Here is a 19722-nt window from a genome sequence, read left to right as displayed (position 1 = left end):
ACTGGGGGGACTAGAAGGAATAGAGAATACGTTGATTTTCCATAGACAAATATTAAACACCCGCTCCAAGCCAGGCACCAAGTCAGGTATTGAGAAGCAGAGTAGATAAAAGAGACACGGTCTCTGCTCTCCTGGAGCTTACAGTCTGGAGCAGGATCAGCAAACTTTATCTTCAAATAGGCGGGCAGATCACCTGAGGTAAGGAGTTTAAGACAAGCCAGGAGTAACTTGAGACATGGCCACACCCTGTCTTTAACAAAAAATACAAAAATTAGCCAGGTGTGGTGGCATTCACCTGTAATCCCAGCTACTGGGGAGGCTGAGCAGGAAAATCGCTTGAACTTGGGAGGCGGAGGTTGCATTGAGCCGAGATGCACTCCAGTCTGGGCAACAGAGTGAGACTCTGTCTCAAAAAAAAAAAAAAAAAAAAGGAGATAGAAATGAATATTAATATTTTAGGGCTCATGAAGCAAAGAATCAAAACTGAGGATATGACATAGGTGCTTATATAGATATTTGAAATATAACTATTTAAGATGTAAAAACTATTCTTAACCATTGGCAACTTGGTCTCAACTAAGCAGTTTATTGCACTAATAGTTTGTTGATCGCCAGTCTAGACAAAGAGATAGATAATGAAATAAATACATATGCTAGTGCAAAATGTAGGAAAGGCACAAACAAAAGGAAATAATTCTATGAGAGAAGTAATGAGTAATTAATTGTGACTAAGAAAGGACATTTGAACCAAGACCTAAAGAGTGAGTTGTTAGCTGGGCAAAGATGGGGAGTTCTGGGCAGAAGCAACAGTTCCAAGGGAGGCAAGAGCTTGGTGCATTCAAGAAGGAATAAGAACACAACATCAACAACAATCACACACACACACACACGCACACACAAACACACACACACACACAAAGCACTGGAGCTGGAGTATGCAGCTCAAGGGAGAAGAACGTGGAACTAATGAGGAAGGTGGGGCGGTAACCCAGGGTCCGGTGTAGGGACCAGCCTGGAGGTAGCCGTGCCTGGGAACAATCAAAAGCAGAGGGGAAGGAGGAAGACCAGAGGGGAGCAAGCGAAGAGCAGAAGCCTGATTCAGCAGCGGGGACCTCACAACCTCCCAGTGGTGCGTGAAATGTCGTTATATGTGTCAGCCTTCAGGGGAGGGCCTGTCCCTTGTGCCCCCAACCCTCACTGGCAACATTCCTTTCAGGTCTGGACTTTGATGCATTCAAGGAGAATTCAGACCATCTTTCTCTTTCATAATTTAATCTGCTGTCCAGGTCAGACAGAAAGCACAGGAAAGCAGCCAACGGCCTCCCCTGTAGAAGTCGGGGCAACTCACGGTCCCGGAGAAGGACCTGGAAGCAGGAGTGAGAAGACTTGGGTCTCCGCTCTGGCTCACCCTGGATCTCACCTTTCACCTTCGCATCTGGGTTCTGATTTAATTGGTCACAGAGACAGAATCATGTCATGGTTAAGAGCACAGGCTCCAGAATCAAACACTTAGGTTCAAATCAAGCCTCCATTATCTTCCAACTCCATAATTTGCTCATGTAAATTATATCGCTCATGAATGTCCCTCATCTTGAGAATGAAATCGTTATTGTACCTAAACGGCAGGACTGCTGTGAGGAGCGGATGGGTTACACGAAGGATTAGAACATTCGGAAAGTAAGCGTTCCGTAAATGTTTGCTAGAATAGCTGTTTCTTCACTCAGTCCTTCAGTAATCACTGATATAGGCAGGGCAACAATTACTATCCCATTTTATGGGCCATGTACTCAAGGTGCAACAAGATAATGACCATTGTGTCACAGCTCATGGCAGAGCTAGTTCTCAAACTCACATCTTCCACACTCTAAGCCTCAAGCCCTCCAACACTCAAGTCCCAGCAGTGTCCTTGGGCAAGTCACTGCAGCTGTGTGGGCCTCAGTTTACCCAACAGTAAGATAATGGGGCTGAGAATGGACACGAGCTCCACATTCTCTTTCCATTTTAACCGTCCACATGCCTACAATCCACCCTGGAGACATGATCATTTTCAGACTAATTCTGGTTCTGGTGATGTGCTGTTCCTAGTTTGTCAGAGGGACACTAAGAGAGGAGGCCCCGCTCTCTTAGCACCAGCACTTTTCCAGGAAAGGTCTGTGTCAGCTGTCAGCCCTTGCTCTGTGTGCTGTAAGTTCCCTTGTCACATAAAATTCTCCTTCTGACACTGTTTCCCTTTAGAAAGAAAGTAAATCATAACTTTTCACTTAAGCATTTCTGCTTCTAGTCAGACCTGCTTTAGCCTGAAGTTGAAAAAGAGTATGTTTGGTTGGATCACATTTCAACTCAGTCTAATAGATATTTGCTTAAGGGGGAAAGGGGTTGAAGAAAAAAGGGAAATGTCAAAACGGAATAATAAAATGGTCTATAAACAGAAGCAGGTTTTCTGTGATATGTTACCCCGATAAACCCGATAATGGTTCCCAAATGCACTGTCCTGGGCTGATGCCAGGCTGGGCAGTGGGGGGCTCTAGGTTATTTTTAATTTTACTGTAGCCAAACCATGACCTCATCCTGATGGAATTCTCTCCCACCAAAGAGCTGTATCGAGTTATTTGTCGGCCGAAATTCATTTGAATGTGGATTCATCGGAAACATGTGTGGCCACAGAAGCAGCCGAGAGGGAAATGTGGGGGAGGCAAGAGTGGGATTTTCAAGGAAACCCTTCCTTTTGTTTGAATGAAACATGCCAGTCCTTGCAGGGCCTCAGGCTTTGATAATGTGGGTCTTGGGCCTGCTGTTCTCTGTGACCGCTCTGTGCCCTCAGCAGCCCCAGATCAGATCCTTGCTCTTCCCCCAGTACAGGAAATGCAGCTGTCCCCAGCACCGACCAGGGGAAGGCCCTGGGCAGCCACCCTGTTCTATTAGAACAGGCAGCTGACACAGACCTTTCCTGGAAAAGTGCTGGTACTTAGCTGGGCCTCGTCTCTTAGTGTCCCTGTGACAAACTAGGAACAGCACATCACCAGAACCAGAATTAGTCTGAAAATGGATGAGGGCAAGAGCCTCACCCAACACCCAGCAAACTCACAGACAGTACAGTATACTGGCATAAATAACAAGAGCAATTCCTACTCTATCAAGTGCCTACTGTGTGTATGGTGGAACTGCTTTGCATACATCAGCTCTGATCTTTACAACAAAGTAGGTGGTATGATCATTCTCCCTTTCACAGATTTAAAAACTGAGGCTCAAGATGTTAACTCAAGAGTACCTGGTTATTTAGCGGCTTAATCAAATTTCAAGGCCAAACCTGTTTTATATAAAACTTCTCCTCTAACCTCAATGCTTTTCCAAACAGAAGTCTTAAAGGGATTTAAAGAAAAATAAGATGCCTTTAGACTGGCAGGTCAAGGAAGGCTTCATACAGAAGTGGCATCTGAGCAAGGTATGAAGAACAGGCAGTAGTATTTGGACAAAGTGAGATATATTCCAGGCAGAATAAAGTCAAGAAGAGAGAGGAGGTATCAGGAAAATGTGAGTTGAATCCTGCAAGGAGTCAAGAGCCTGGTTTGACTCCCGAAGGAGAGGAGTAGGGCGTGAAATGGGAGATGCCTCATGAGTGTGCAGCATGGAGGGCATCTGAGTTTTAGGTGACTGGACAGGCTTGATCAGAAGGATCATGGGGAGTCACTGACAGACACTGAAAAGTAAAGTGCCGTGAACCATCCTCCAGCTTTAAATGAAGAAAAGATGGTGTGGGACATCCAGGGAGGGGAGAGGGAGAAGGAAGGGGCTGAATGGGGGCAGACCCACAGAGTGCAGAAGAAAGCTCTGGAGGACTTAGTGATTGATGATATGTGGGGAGAAAAGTCAGGGAAAGATCCAGAATGAATCCCAGGTCTCTGGTATGAGTGACTGGGTGGAGTGGAGGGTCACGCACTGAAACAGGAGTGAGCTGTGGGCAAAAGGAGCAGATCAAGCTTTTGAACATGTAGCTTGAGTTATGTTATTTCTGTTGCCTCAGCTGCCATGGGGATGGACGAAATCATGCTCCTCTTTGATTCCTGCAGGCTCCGAGCACAAGCCTCAGCATGTAGGATATGCTCAGGGAAAAGCACTGAATGATAGATTGGCACTATCACCCCATTCCCTGTGGCCTGATAGAACTGACCCACCAAGAGAGCTGGATTAGGCAAGACTCAACATCCAGATTGTACAGCAGCAAAAGCACCGTGTCAGTCAGCAGCTAAAACCACATTCTCAGTGCAGGCAGAACCAGAGGAGCTGTTTTCTGAAATTGTCACATGGCAGTGTTTTGAGTGGGAAGAGATCTGGCATCAGCAAAGGACCCTGCTTGTTGCCATCTTCCATGCAGAGATGGATCCATGCTACCAGCAAGCCATCATGGCCAAAGATTTCAAAGGACCAGGAAGAAAAGCTTGCTCAGAGAAGATGTGAGGTGGAAACAAGTTTTCAGTCAAGTTCTTTTCCCTGAACAAAGCAAGCTTGTAGGAAACTGATTATTCTATTTCCTTCTCAGAAGTGGAGACTCCAATGTCAGGGAGAATGGCTTCCTATGAGTACTGTAAGTTGTCTCTAGTGTCTTCTGTGATTTATGCACAGAAGGCTTGAAAAACAGGATTGAGTATCTCATCATGTCCTGGTTGGACAGAGGTCTCTCACTGCATGTGGCTCTCCCGTCTTCTGTGTCTAATGGCAGATGGCGTGTGGGTTGCTCATTGCATATGGTCTTCTTTCTGAGGGACCATGTTTGCCTGTAAAACCCTATGTAAACCAGAGAGCAAGAACAAGTCCCAATAAGGACACATCTGTTTTGAAATTTTTTGTTTTTAGGACTCTCGATTACTGAGAAGATGTGCTCCGTTTTGAACTTGGGTGTCTCTATTTCGGAAAAGACACAATTACAAGCCTGTGACATGAAGTTTTCCAGATGTTAGCTAGGTAAGGAAAGTAATATGGTGAACCTCCAGATATCCATCACTCAATTTCAACACCTTCCAGTATTTGCCCATTCTTGCTTCATCTATAACTCTCCACAGACTTTCACTTGCTATGATTCTCCCTGAATGGTGAATTGATTGTGCCAGGGAGCAAGGTACAGTAGAGTCTCAGTAGAATCACAGGGGGCTCCGCTGCTGCTAGGTTAGTGGACCTTGACGGCAAATGTCATGTTTATCTTTGTACCCCTGGGCTTACACAGGACCTAATATGCAGTTGACACTCAAAGAATGACATGACTGCTCCGCACTAGGTGTGTGATTTTGGAAACATCCTTTAATCTCTTCAGCCCTGGAGTTCTCATTTGAAAAGTATAAACAAGAAATCTGCCTGACTGAACAGTGCTGAGCATTAAATCAGACCATGTATGGAAACTGTTTAGCACCATGCTGAGTGGTAGTAAGCTCAGTCATGCTATTCCCTCTTCTTTCTCCATTACTCTTTGGCTGTTAAAGCCTAGGCCTTCTTAAGACATAGGAATTCAAATGAGTAGGTAGAAAGGAAGAGAAAAAGAAAGGCAGGGTTAAAGTGATGAGGAATAAAGAAGGTGGAGACAAAAGAAGAAAAGCAGAGAACAATGTGGGTTTAATAGAAGGGGAACAAGAGAGAAGGCTCTTCTAGGTATCCTGAAATCCAGCTTCATGACATATCCATGGAAGAATGTGGCATGTCTGAAAACATCTCTCTTGAGTCCCTTACGTCCTCTGTTAAAAGAAAGCCAAAGGCTTGGCACTGTTTGTCCCCCAGGCAATGCCCCTTTCTCCCCTCACTGTCACCCCAGCCATCTGTGGTCCTTGTGTGCTTTTCTCAATTGTCCCTTCAGAACTTGCTCCCTAAAGAGCATCGAAAGAAAGCTCCACATGGGATTACGAAGGATGGTGGGCTCTAAGGTGCCCAGGTGGGGGAAAGAGCATGCATTCCCTTCCTTCTGGTCTGTGTGAGGTCCTGCGTGTAGACCATCAGAGCATGGGGTGATGAAAACTATGGCAGAGTTCAGGTTGCTGAGAGGTCGCTGCAGAGGGATCAAAGTGGTTGATATACTCATGGTCAGAGAAAGCTTCTCTAGGACAATGGGGGATGTTAAGCTGTGTCTTGAGTGGACAGCAAATGTTTACCCAGTAGAGAAAGCATTTCAGAAGAGGTAAAAGTCCTATATTTGATTAGCCCAAAGGTTAGGCTGATTTTTTTTTTATTTACATGCACATATTCTCATTGACAGATAAGTATAGCATTGCCCCAATATCATGGACCTCAAATTTCTTTTTACTGTCCACCCTAACTTTGGATAGCCCAAGATTGTTTCCCCCACAGTGGAGACTAATCAACTGAGCTTTAGATTCTTTCCCATTGCCTTACTAGACTACAACTTCTCAAGCTCCAGATCACTAGCTGCCTGTGACTAGCTGTTGGGAACCCCTCTGTGAGCCAACCCCTGGATCTAGAACCTTCACCTGGCACTCTTTGCCTTGGGTAGAATTACCTGTGACCTTGCCACTCATTCCTCTAGCTTTCAAGTTCCTCCACGGTGAGAATCATTAATCTCTGTATCCCCTGCCACCAACACAGGCTCTAGTAAAATGTTGGTGTAAACAAATGTTTCTTGAATTTAAAGTAACTGAACCTTAACCCAAGGATAAAAAGTGAAAACGTCAACAGTCACCAGATGGTCTGCATTCTTCTGGCAAACACTGCCATGTGAAGAACACCCAAATATGTAAGCTGGCTTTTGCATATTTCATCCAGATGTTCGGCTTCAGGTAGAAGCAGACGAGGAAATCCTTAACGAACAGACTAGTGTTTCTTAACATGTCTAACCTCCAGACCTCCCTGTTGTCTCCTGTACTAACACTGCAGCTCACTCAACATTCTTAAACGGGCTGCAAAATAAAGTGCCTCGTGTTAGAACCGCAAGCAACGAGAGAAGTGGAGGGAGAGCAGAGGTACCTCCAAAGCCCTGTGGCATGAGTACTCCAGCTGTTGTGTTGGGATCAGGAGGCTGTGTAGTTGGAATAAGGTGGGCAGAGGGCAGGAAAGTGGAGAGCTAGGAGTGGGGTCTGGGCCATGGCAGAGCCGGCAGTGCCTTACTAGATTGGGACTCTGAGTGCCCTGAGTGAAATGGTGAGACACTGTAGTTTTGAACAGAGGAATGACGTGGTATAAATTACCTTTTCAAAAGAACATGCTGACTTATTTAAATGAGACTAGCCTGTGAGGTGGGGCAGGGGAAAAGAAGGAAAGTGGGGAGAGCACTTAGGAAGCTACCATGGTCATCCAGGTAAGAAGTGATGGCAACTTGGACTGGGGAGGTCATGGCAGGAGTGGTGAGGAATGGCTGAATTCTGGATGAATTTTGCCTTCTATTTCCCAGTTGTCTGTGCTCTGCCTCCAGACAAATGCCCATCCAAGAATGCTGCTTCATACTAGAAACCACACAGTAGGGCAATAACATGCTTTTATTTTCAGTAAGTGAACAAACAAACAGATACACCCGATCCCAATATGATCTAGATGCTGGTTCTCAGAGACATACTCCAAGATATCTCACTTTGGCTTTATCCTGCCTCTTTGAAGGACCCAGAAGCTGAAGGAACAGAAACTGTGAATTATGCCTCCAACTGTGGTGTGGGACAAGAAGAACTGTTGCCAGAAAAAATATATATACATATAAAGAGAACTGGTTGAATTTATTTTTTGATGCTTTTCTCACTTTGTGCCAGAAACATAAGCAGAGAGAATAAAAGTGGGAATTTTGATCCCCTGAATGTAATTTAACAGAGAAGCCAATACCTGTAGGGAATGCGGGTGACAATGAGGGACAAAGAAGGCTGGCTGATAGGGATGGAAACCAACAGAGGGAGGAACATTATCGGGAGGAAATGACCAGATGCAGGTCCTCACAGTTAAGGAGGATGAAGGGTCTGGTCTCAGAAAGACCATTCAGATGAGCTTGCACATCCTGGGCTCCTCAGGGCGGTCTTCTCGGCTTCCCACACTCTGATGCAATGTCAAGCACTGTCTCCTCACCTGGCCAACTTCCAGTGTGCAGAGGCAATTTATTGTGTGCAGGGCACAAGTGGTTCCATCCACACTCCAATTCAAACCATGCAGCACCCCAGTGAGGCAGGTTACTTCATCTTACAAAGAAAATAGAGGCCCCAAGTTTGGAAGGGACATAGGAAGAATCACGTAGCAAGTTAAAGAGACCCAGTCTGTGAGTCACATTTGAGCCTCCTCTCTTCAGAATTGTCTGGGCTTCCCAGCAGGGCCAGCAGACTATCTCTGTGAGCAGTGTGAAGGAATTTGGATGGGCTGGGGTGAGCAGGATGTCATGAGTAGTCCAAGCACTGAAACTCTTAGCCATGGGAGTAGCAATGCCTAACAGTCATTCCTCCAGACAGTCCCATAGCAAGAAGCCAGAGTGCTTGTCCTCTCGCTTCCCTTTTTGGAGAATATGAGCCAGATCCATTTAAATGAGCCATTCTGATGACTGCAAAACTCCTTCTAGAACAATGGCACCTAACCTTGGCTGCACATCAGAATCACCTAGGCAGCTTGAATAAATACTGATACCTCTTTTATCCTGAGTTTTTCATTTAATTTCTCCAGGGCATTCTAGTGGAGAGTTAAGGTGAAAATAACAGTACGTTAGAAAGTCTTCTTCCAGCGTCTATACACGTTGTTTATGCAAGAATTAGGATAGCTAAAATATTTAATTACGCATTTATTCAGCAATATGTAAGCTATTATAAATACTATTGCAATTTTAACATCCAAAAATATAACATTTTCCTCCTCTGTTTTGGATTCTCTTGATAGCATAAATTTCCAAGAAGAGAATTAGCTTATTGAATTAGCAGAATTAGCTGATTGAAACGTATGAACGATTTTAAAGTTCCTGATGCAAATTGACAAATGATCCTCAAAAACTGTTCACCAATTTGTGTTCCCTTAATTTTTAAAAAATAGGAATGCTCACGTCCAGCTTCCCCATCACCAGTCGTGGAATGGGCTTTCTTAGGAGGTAGGGAACTTCTCATTATTGGGGATGTTCAAGTGTATCTAAAGGGCAATTTGCTGAATGTGAACTGTATGCAGCCACTCCTCGAGTTTGGGTGGGAAATGTAGGGCACACAGAAAGCTTGACTGCAAGATCCCGCCCCTGGTCCTGGCTATTTACTATTTCAGGGAGAGCCTGAATCCACAAGGCTGTTTTCAGGCAACTGACGGGCCAGTCTAGGGTGGAAAGGCAAGTTTACTATGGAAAATGCTCAGGAGAGGCTGGGATCCATCAGTGTTCAGGAAATACTGCTGGAGTCAACGTGTGTGAGAATGACTGAGAGCAAGGCAATGAAGGTGACAAAATGGAAAGGAAGATTGTGAGCTTCCTAAAAGGCTTCCCTGGGCTTACATTATCTTTCAGCAAAGAGGCTCATCCAATATTTCAGGTGGTTTTACCATTGGGTGTGACTGACACACATTTGGAGTGGAGGAAACAATTTGAAATAATTCTAAAATGTGTTGTGCATCTCTCCAAAACAGGCAGCATGGGCTAATAGAAAAATCAGGGTATACAGAGTCAGACAGGCCTGGGTTTGAAGGCTCTCCCAGACAGATCCCCTGGACTGTGTACAAGATGCCTGACTTATCTGAGCCCCAGTAAAATGATGGTAATAATGTTTTCTCCATGTTCTTGGGATAACTAACATGCTAATTTGTATGTGAAGCACCTAGAAAGAGACTTGGCACATAGTTTGTAACCAATAAGAGGGATCCGTTATTGCATTATTGATTAGAACATACTTACATCCTTCACTTTACACACAGGTAATTAAATGGTGAGAATGATGGCATTCATGATCATTATAATAACAGTTACAAAAGCAACCTCCTATTGGGGACCTAGTATGTGCTAGACATTGTCAATTGTGTAAATACAACCTCTTCTATTTATCTGGTACTTTAATAATTGTCTAAGAAGTTTTATCTTTGTCAAAAAAAAGAACTAAATAAATCTTATAAAGTCAGTAGAGACTATATTGTAAATGAAGAATCAAGTGGTTCTGATGATTTGTCTAAGGGAATAGGGAAAATATGTTAAACATTTTTGGTAAGTAAATTGAACCCTACTCTGCAATCTCTAGGTCCTGTTATTTTAAATATTGTAAAAAAAAAAATTTTGTAATGTAATTAAGATAAACCTTCAATTTTATCTTATATATCTTATAAAATTTATAATATACAATTATATATTATGTTAAGAAAATAAAGCTTGTCTACTGCTGTTTTAATTCCATCTTCATGATTTTTAGAATAAGATCTGATGTCAAAGATACTGTTGGTGCTCCCAGCATCTCTGGTTTTTGGGGCTTTCCCCCTTTGCTCCAGGAAGCTTCATTATTGACTCCAGATTCCAGCAAATCCCCAGAGCTCAGGCATTTTACGTGTCTGTGGTAGGGAGAGACAAAGAGCCTGTTTCCCAGGCCAGGTTCTGTTTACACTTCCTTGATCAGGGATAATGATTTATTTACAGGAGACATTCTGTCTTCATTAAACTCACTTCTGGACAATCAATGAAGGGACTAAGATGACAAGACACATGTGTGTTTGAAGTTCACACATCCTGCCTTGCTCAAGCAGGACCAAGGCTCAGCCAAGACTTTCTTGTACTGATATCTAGGATCAGGAAGAAAGGATGACCCTTCCCAAAGGAACATAAATAGAGTCTCAACAAATGACTTTGCTAATTATTCTTCTCTGATTCCTGTAACTCAGCGTAGGGCAGATCCTGCCTAGTATATTCCACATACAGTACAGTCTGCCTTCCATTCCTATTTTAAAAATCATACTTTCAGGAGTTCAATAAATTAAAAGCATTTCTGTAATTAAATTAGGTGCTTATCTTTGCAAGCTCTATACAGAGAAGCAGCCACCAACATTAATTGGCTGATATGCCTTATAAACTGCAAGGCTCATGCTTTAATTTGAGATTAAATCAGAATAAAAGAATTTACACTAATCTTTCCTTCAAAACGTGGGATATTTTTAACTAGCTAGGCATAATACTTTGTAAAACTTCTTATTTATGAAGATACTTTACAGTGCGAGGTTAAAAAAATAAGCACAATGTAGTTCCTTTGTTATTAATCACTGGTTTGCAATCACTTGTTTGTCTCATCCTAGTTTTCTTCTCCAAGCTAAAATATAGTTCTTCCTTCTAATTTAGCCCTCCTTATCACCTATGTTATTTATCACATCCATTCTCATGAGTGTGTAGTGGTGTCTCATCATGGTTTTAATCTGCATTTGTCAAATGGTGAATGATGCTGAGTATATTTTCCTGTGTTTATTCACCATTCATCATATCCTCTTTGATGACAAGTCTATTCATGTCTTTTGCACTTTTTGAGTTATATTATTTGTCTTATATTATTAAATTGTTAAAGTTCTTTGTAAATTCTGTATAAGTCTTTTATTTGATACATATTTTGCAAAAATTTTCTCCCAGTATGTTGCTTTTTTTTTCACTTTCTTAGTATGTTTTTTTGAAGTGCAAAAGTGTTTCATTTTGATTGGGTTAATTTCAGTTTTTTTTTTTCCTTCTATGAACTGTGCTTTTGGTATAATATCTAAGAAATCTCTGCAGAACTCAAGGTCTCAAACATTTTCTTTTATGTTTTCTTCTAAAAGCTTTTATTGCTTTAGCTCTTACCTTTAATTCTAATAACAGTTACATTTATGATACATTTAGAGTTAAGTTTTGTGCATGGTTTAAGATGAAGGTCTGAGCTCATCTTTTTTAAAATTTTTGTTCATTTTTATTTTTTATTTCAATAGGTTTTGGGAAAACAGGTGGTGTTCTGATACATGCATAAGTTCTTTAGAGATTATTTCTGATACTTTGGTGCACTCCTCACCTGAGCAGTCTACACTATACCTAATGCATAGTCTTATCCCTCACCCCCTCCCACCCTTTCCCCCAAGCCGCCAAAGTCCATTGTATCATACTTAAGCCTTTGCGACCTGGTAGCTTAGCTCCCACTTATGAGTGTGAGAACATATGATGTTTGGTTTTCTATTCCTGAATTATTTCCTCAGATGATGAGGCTTTACTACTTGAACCCTAAGATTATACTTAGGTCTGACATCCTGTTTCAACTGCATAGCAGGTGAACAGATTGATGCATTAAGAATAGGGAGGATCTTTTCCATGACATGTAGATAGCAGGAAGTATTTAAAGCAATTGCATTGGTCAGTAATAACCTGGGGACAAAAGAAAAGCAATTCCATTGACCTTGTGCCCAGCTTGAAAACTCTGCTGAAGCAGCTCTCTGAGGTCTTTCCTCTTCGTGAACAGATTGAATCCTTGTATTAATGAAGGTGTGAAAAATGCATTTATTGTTTTTTTTTTTTTTAAAAAAAGGTGTTTCTGAGTGACAGATGAGCATCTCGTGGGTATTCTCCACTCCACCTAGGCATCACATGAAGGTTGCTCACAGTCTAGAGGACCTCAGAGGTCAATGGCTACAGCTGCAGCCATGACAAGGTGGCAGCCTTTATTTCTGAGAACCATCTTAAGTTTGGACCCACACGTTTTCCTACTGTGAACTGAAAGCAACACTGTGGTTTGAAGAATTGTGGCTAAGACTATGTGAGTGGTAAATTGGAGTTAGGGTTTTAATTGAAGTCTTTATGACACCAAATGTGAGTCCTTTTTCCCTTGCCATAATTTAGCATGAAAAGGCAAGTGGGTTTGAGGTGTGGGGCAAGCTGGGTTCTTGCTGAGCCAGTGCCCAGAGGTCTAAGCTCCTTTGAAGTAGTACCCAGATGTCATTGGTTTTTTTTCCCGGAAAGAAAGAATTGGAAAGCAGCCTCACCTGCAAGTTTGAAAATCTTAGCACTTCACTCCTGGCCAGAAAAATCACTGGGAATACACAACTCCCTGTTAAGAAATCTGGACCATAATGCTGGCTCCACTCCCAACCAAGTGACCCTGACTAAGACATTTCAACTACCTGGGCTCCAGTCTCCTTATTTACAAATTTGTGAAGTCAATTTGTGGTCTACCTACTTCTTGGTGCTAACATGTTTAAAAGACAATATCTGGAGAAGGCAATACTTAATCAAAGAGGCTCTGTGATGCATATAATCTCTTTTTTCTAATCCTAGTTCCGACAACATTTCTGGCTGGCCATGGAAAATCATCCTCTCTTCCTGGACCTCTCTTTAACTATATATAATATATGTAGTTATATTATAATATATATAATATATTATAATATAATATATATAACTATATATAATATATTATAATATAATATAATATATATAACTATATATAATATATATATAACTATAATGGAAAGGGTGATCTAAATGCCTTCTGGAGTTCATCTAGCTCTGAAAATTGATGACCCTTGGCCTCTCCTGGGTCCTGGCTTTTTGGCAAGGCCCAGCACATTTTGCCAATTCATCGCACAGGGATGTGGCTGTCTTCCGAAGAAGAGATGAGAGATGAGACAAGTTTTCCCATTGAATCTGTCAGTGCAGAGAAGACCAGGGTCTAATTGCCTTCACTGGAGAACCTGTGGCACTGGCCCAGGTCTGACAAAGGGCACCATGTGGGTATACCTAACCAGGCAGTGTGATGTCATGCCCACCAGAGACCACAGACTTAGCTTGGGGATCAGGGAGCAAAAACAGACCCATTGGCTCTAACACACTTTTACCAGAGTTCGGGCATTTGGGGTTGGGGGAAGAGGAGAGGGGCGATGGTGATATGGCAGGGAAGGGAGCTGTCCTTTAAGTAGTACTGGAAGTAAAAATGCCGTATCTCCCACAGGTTGCAAGTATGGCTCATGCTTGAAACAGAGAAATACCCCCACCAGAAGGAAGAATAATGGGAAAAACAGATTTTAGAGTGAGGCAGAGCTGGACTGGAATCCCAGTTCTTTCACCCTCTGGTGGTTGTATGACCTTGTGTAAGGCTCTTAGCCTGGCCGCTGGCAGCTTCCCTCTCTATGGTGACAGAGTATCTGGGAAAGCAAGCTTCACTCTTTGTTTATTTATTTTAGTGAGAGGAATGACAGGTTTTCTCTATCTAGATGGCCCAGGGATCTTCTCTGCTAGGTTGACCAACTGGCTTCCCTTGGTTAGGTAAAACACTAGGGAAGTTGCCACTGATTGCTCTCTAAGAAGGAAGTGTGGGATTTTTTTTTCTGGCCTATCAAAGCTGGCCCTTCCTGACACTTTGGTCAGAGGAGTTGATTATTTTAAAAAAAGAACAGACAGTAGGTACATTTTCACAAGGACCAAACAACCTTCTGGAAAGAAAAGCTCCTAACTCCAGTAACAGTAAACCTCAGAAGAGGACTGAAGAGCCTTTCCAGAAAGGATTCTGATAAGAAAGCCTTCTTAAAGGAAAGGCTCCTCACTCGTATTCTGAGGTTTACTGTTACTAGATCCTCTCTGAGGAAATGAGACAGCCCTTACTATCAGGAGGGCAGAGGATCTTAGTGGTCCAGGCAGAAGGCCAGGTGCACTGTGAGGGAAAGGTGGGGTCTTGTAGCACTTGTGGCTGAAGATGGATGGACTGCACCCCAGCAGACTCAGCATTGGTGGCCCAGGAGACAGCATTTAGCTCAATGACTGAATGTATCAGTAGAAACTGCAAAAGCTTTAAGTTTGGGAGCACTGTGATCATGGAGGACCAGGGTAATAAGAGCACCACGCAGTGGACTCGTCAGTCTCTCCAGGGCCAGTTTTCCATGGAAATCCACTATGGTGCTGACCAGACTCCAGCTCTCTCTCCATCTGGCATTTGGAAGCAGAACTAATAGTCCCTTTGTCCTCAGCAAGACCTAAAGGTTTTTGAGAGGTTGTTGGACAACTGGACGTAGGACAGGGGTTGATTTTGAGAAAGAAAAAACTTCCTTCTAAGTGGGCAAATGGACTTTGGATGATTAACTGGAAATATTAGACATGTTTTCACATATTCCCAAGCTGGTGAAATAGTTCCTACCAGTCCCATGCATAATAGGATTCATGCAATCTGCCTATACAGATGTGTTGGGATAGTTTGTCAGTGTATCATCTGGGTCTGGTGGAACACCTGGCACATAGTATGTCGTCAGCCAATGTTTGTGGCCTTAAGCTCCTGAAGTGACATAGATGGAAGGAAGGCTTGATGCCCCATGAAACACTGCTATCACTTCAAAAGTGTTTCTAGGAAACTCTCTCTTTGTTGAGATAGGAGTATGTTGGGGTAGGAGTAGGGTTTGCAATACAGAGAGTGGACAGAACTATCTGAGATCTCAAGAGGCTTACAGTTCCTGAGGAACAAGTCTAATCCCTAGGAAGCGGTTCTAGGATGAACAAATGGATGCGGACTCTGTTAGTTACTGTTGGATTGTAAGAGATGAAGTTCCTTTGTTTACCTGAAGTGACGGGGATTATTCAGAGCTGATGACAGTCACAGAAAGGTGTACCCATGACTGGCCCAGCATTTCCCAAGGAGGCCTGAATTACACAGCTCATCAAAATCACCTGGCTTTGCAAGAAAGGGATGCAAAAATGTTCCCACAGGTCTTGGCAGCCACAGGTTGACTATCAGGATATCTTTGAGAGAAAGGCACACAAGGATGCTAGGGATGCCAGGAGCAGCCGGGCAGCCTTCGGGAGACGACGGACGCAGGGCAGCTTTGGGGAGGAGGTTATCCGTCATGCCATGTGGCAGCAGGGCTTCTTCATCCATCTGTTTCTGTTGCTCCTTTTGCTAAAACCCAACCACTCTACCCTCTCCCCACATATCCCTTCTTTGCCCTGTACTTCTGCCTACTCATTCACATGTGAGGCCCCTGTGATTTAGAGATAGCCTTTGAGTTTCTCTGGGTCTTCTCTTTTCCAGAACACACCGTCCCACTTTCTTCTTCTTCAGGGCTGCACCCTCCACTGGAGCTCAGTAAACCTTGTGCTTCAGACCATCCGGGATCTCCTGAGGGAACCCCCCCAGCCCAGGAGAGGGAGCCCTGAGCACATTTCACCCAGGATTGCAACTCTGAGAAAGTGCCCAAGTCTCTTTGTGCCTCAATTTTCTCAGCTGTAAAATGGAGATAATAACATGGGCTGCAAGCCTCAAAGCCAGGGTCTAAGGGAAATTTGCCTCTGCCTGGGGGTTCTGGAGCTCTGCGCTTGTAAGGGTGATAATTGTACAGGTTTATGGAGCTAACTCTGTCTTCAGAGGCCCTTTGCTCTTGATCTTCACTGTGGCTCACATCCTCTGAAACCTTTTCAAGGTTGAGACCTGCCTCCCTGAGAGCCAAGAGGAAGGAAAGCCTTGGGATGATCCCTAAGGTGAAGTGAGTGACACAGCTGAGTTTCAAAGCGGTCCCATGACTTGATCATACAGAAAGTAGCTAGCAGAGGACAAGGAGCAGGACAAGCTGTCCCACTGCATGTGGCATATCAGGATAAATTGCCCTCTCCCAGGCCGCACAGCCAAGGGGTTACATGCACAGATTAGGAGCTCAGATGCACCTGGTTTTGATTCTTGGTTCTGTCCCCAGAACTATATCCGTTGGGACAAGTTACTTAACCCCCTTAGAGCCTCAGTTTCCCTCCTTGCCTATTAGCGACTGTGGAGACCATCAATCCCCTTCATTAAGGGATTAAGACTGTACAAGTGAGGACACCTGACAGGAGTGGACCCGGTTGTCGCCTCCACGCTAATCCTGGAAACCAAGGCCAGAGTTTGGAAACATTTGTCCAGGGCCAGGCAGCGACCCACGGATGCCAGCAGAGCGCCCTTCCTGCTGTCGTAGAGCCCCTAGATGGTGCTGGTGCACCGGGCAGCGCCGCCACGCGCCCCGCCCGCCCATGCCCGCTCCCAGGCGGCCGCAGACGCCGCAGCGGCGGGGCAGGGACAAAGGAAGGAGTGGCGGCAGGGGGGCTACCCTGCGGTCCCGTGGGACCCCTGCAATGTAGACCCTCGCTGCTCAGCCCAGGGAGCCCCCGGGCCGGGCGGGAGCGGGCGGGCCTTGGGGGCGGGGAGTGCGGGCCGCCCGGCACCACCCACCCCGCCCGCCACCGCTGCAGGGAGCAGGTGGGCTGAGCGCGCCCGGCTTGCAGGGCTCTGGGATCCAGGTTGTTGAGCCTTCCTTCGTGCCAGGCCTCGCAGCGGGGGGATCTTGGAAAGTCCCTTCGTGTCAGTTGCTAACCCAGGTTCCTGTGGCTTTCACCTTTTGCATCATTGACCTTGAGATTCTGGGCTGCAAGGGACAAGCCCAGCGCCTGGGGGAAGAAGCAACTGTGGCGAGCCGCGGAGTCCCTCCGCCGCCCACAGCGTCAGTCTCCCCACCTGCAAAGTGGGCATGATGATGCCTGCCCCGCCTTGTTGACTTCCTCACTTAGCAAACGGTTCCCGCGCTCCTGGTCGTGCCCAGCAGCGGCACCGGGCTCTGGGACATCCCTGAAGAATGAGAAGGGGGCCCAGTGGACCTGCCAGACAGACAGGAGCTTCAGAGGCACGTGCCCAGATAGAGAGGCTGGTGAGAGGAGAAACTCCAGGGAGGATAAAGAAAGCTTGGGGAAATGCCCTGAGAACTACACCGCTGCTGTGAGAATTGTTATTCCGACAAGTTAGGGCGAGTGATTTTAAAGCACTTTTTCACCATTGTTCTGAGACTGAGTCTACAGGGTGGGTGTTCCCAGCTCTCACTCCACATTGCTCCTCTCAGGTAAACAGGATTGGATGCTGATTAAAGGAAAGCTCGGAGCCAAACTGGATGTGAACCTTTGCTCTACCCCACTTGCTAACTAAGTGATGTTGGGCAGGTTAATTCAATTCTCCAAGCCTGGATTCCCCTATCTGTAAAAATGGAGGTTAAAAAAAGGCTATGTTGCTAGATTTTAGGGAGATTTGTAGTAATATGTATTGCTACATTATGTTTAGTCGCTAAGTGATGCAGCAGAGAGACTTGGGAATCAGGAAATATGGATCCTGGTTCCACCAATGTGACTACCTGGTAGAAGGGTCTGGGAGAAGCCTTTTCTCCTTAGCTTTTGGGTTACCCATCCATGCAAGCTAGACACATGAAGGGCATGAGGCCATCTGGAGACCAGTGTCCCCTCCAGCCCACTCCCACGGCCTATGTGCTTACAGACAGGCTGGAAAACCACTTTCTTCCATCCCATAAGGAGAAATAGTGTAATGGTGAAGGACATGTACTCTGGGGCGGGACGGCCTGCATAAATTCCAGCTGCACCATGTTCTAGGTGTGACCTTGGGCAAGTTACCGGTGCCTCAGTTTGCTCATCTGTAGGATGATGATAATAGTAGTAGTATAAAATTTGGCTCGAGTGGGCTAGGTGGTAGTAACAAGAAAATTCAAGCATGATTATCTCAACATAAAAGAAGTTTATGTCTTAAAATGGGCCAGGGTAGTTTTAGATGAGCAGGGGATTCTGTTCCCGTAATTCAGGGGACTCAGGCTGGCAGTTGTTCTGTCAGCTGTAACACTTGATTTCTGAAGAGGTCCTGATGGAGAGGAGTATGGAGGGGAGCTCATGGGAGCTCTAAGGCCTGCCACTTCAGGGAGGCACCTGTACCTTCCACTCCCATTCCATTGGCCAGCACCAAGTCACATGACACCCTCCCTCAACCCAGGGCTAGGCTGGGACAGGGAGCCTTGGCTGTGAGCCCAGGAAGAAGATGCCAATGGACTACAAAAACCAGGCAACAGCCTTTGTCACAGTGACCTATGTTAGAGGGTTATTTTGAGGATAACATTACAGTTTAATATTTGTAAAGTACTTAGAACAGTGCCTGCCACATGTTGACACTACATAAATATTTGCTATTATTATTTTCATTGCTATTCTTGTCCCTTAAGAATTCACTGAATATATAAACTGGGAAGCCACCTAGAATTCCAGCCAGCACTGCAGAACATTGTTTGGGCAGCCTCAGAACACCCCCCTCCCCCTTGTCAATCTCAGCAAATTCAGGCCATGTGAGCTTCTCACTAATGCATTTGTTTCTGTACTGACAGGGAGGCGTGCTGGAAAATATATCTTTCTGGAGGCTCTTTATGTCATTCTGATGCTTGAGGAGAGCCTCTAGCTGTGCTGACTCTGGTCTTCACCTTTAAATGAACATACAGATCCTGGGCGATGGTTGCACACATCCATCGCCTCCTCCGCTCTTCAGGTACCAGCTCTCAGGTGCTACCTCTTGCACGGTGCTACAGGAGCAAAAAGACAGGATCACAGAGGTTCCTAAGGACAGCTAACAATTGGATCTGACAAATGTTGGTTATTAAAAGTTACTTAAGGCCCAGTGTGGTGGCTCATGCCTGTAATCCGAGCACTTTGGGAGGCTGAGGTAGGGGGATCACTTGAGATCAGGAGTTCGAGACCAGCCTGGTCAACATGGTAAAACCCCCATCTCTACGAAACCTACAAAAAATTAACTGGGCATGGTGGCGGGCACCTGAAATCTGAGATACTCAGGTGGCTGAGACAGGAGAATCGCTTGAACTCAGGAGACGGAGGTTGCAGTGAGCTGAGGTCACTGCACTTCAGTCTAGGAGAGAGAGCAAGATGCTGGGTCAAAAAACAAAACAAAAAAAGTCACTTACCACCTTTGCCCCTCAGTTTACTTATCTGTAAAATAAAGTTGAAAACAATAATGGCTGCAGAGAGCTATTTAA

The sequence above is a fragment of the Papio anubis genome, chromosome 14, assembly GCF_008728515.1.
Source record: "Papio anubis isolate 15944 chromosome 14, Panubis1.0, whole genome shotgun sequence".
In the NCBI taxonomy this organism is placed as follows: domain Eukaryota; kingdom Metazoa; phylum Chordata; class Mammalia; order Primates; family Cercopithecidae; genus Papio; species Papio anubis.
This window is presented reverse-complemented; position numbering follows the sequence as displayed.